Raw genomic sequence first — 599 nt, forward strand, 5'->3', positions numbered from 1 at the left:
ATCATATTGTGTACAATGTATCTGTTGTGATTACGAATTATTGCGAATAGGGCACGGATACTGACTCCCACTACGCACGGCAAATCCTAAGGTTCGGATACCATTGCTTCGACGTGTCTGGGACAGTTTTCTTTATAAGATTATTTATTATCCAACAGTCTCATCCGGTGTTTCTTTCATTGCTGAAGATTGTGGTCCTGGCGAGATGACGCTGGAAAGGATTGTTTCAAACTTCGGTTGCTGTCCATTTAATAGCGGTGTTGAAAAATTTTCGTTATGTAGGTAGTCCCTCTGCTGTTAACACGACCTACGTACTTAGTTGGTACGGGCTCTCGCTCTTTTGACCTTGTGTGATCCGTGACAAAGCTCTAGGCACCCGCAGCGAAAAGAACGAACTTTAGTTCTGTATAATATTTCTAACAAAGTATCGTTTCTTCTTCACAAATATCTTACCTTTAAATCTACTAATTGTATCTATTATGAAAGGATACGAATTTTTCAGCTAAGACTAATAGCTTCTCTACTTCACTCTACTTTTATGGACACCCTAGCCGTATAAGACTTTCAATCATTGAAGCTGCGTATCTAATCAACAATCA

General features: G+C 39.4%; 1 protein-coding gene across 1 annotated transcript in view; it reads right to left on the reverse strand.

Annotated features, from left to right (window-relative positions):
- The window catches only part of LOC123873834 (serine/threonine-protein kinase Tor-like), a 28,723-nt gene that overhangs the window by 13,615 nt on the left and 14,509 nt on the right, over positions 1 to 599 (reverse strand). The window lies entirely within an intron of this gene.

This window comes from Maniola jurtina, chromosome 17 (assembly GCF_905333055.1).
Source record: "Maniola jurtina chromosome 17, ilManJurt1.1, whole genome shotgun sequence".
NCBI classification, from domain to species: domain Eukaryota; kingdom Metazoa; phylum Arthropoda; class Insecta; order Lepidoptera; family Nymphalidae; genus Maniola; species Maniola jurtina.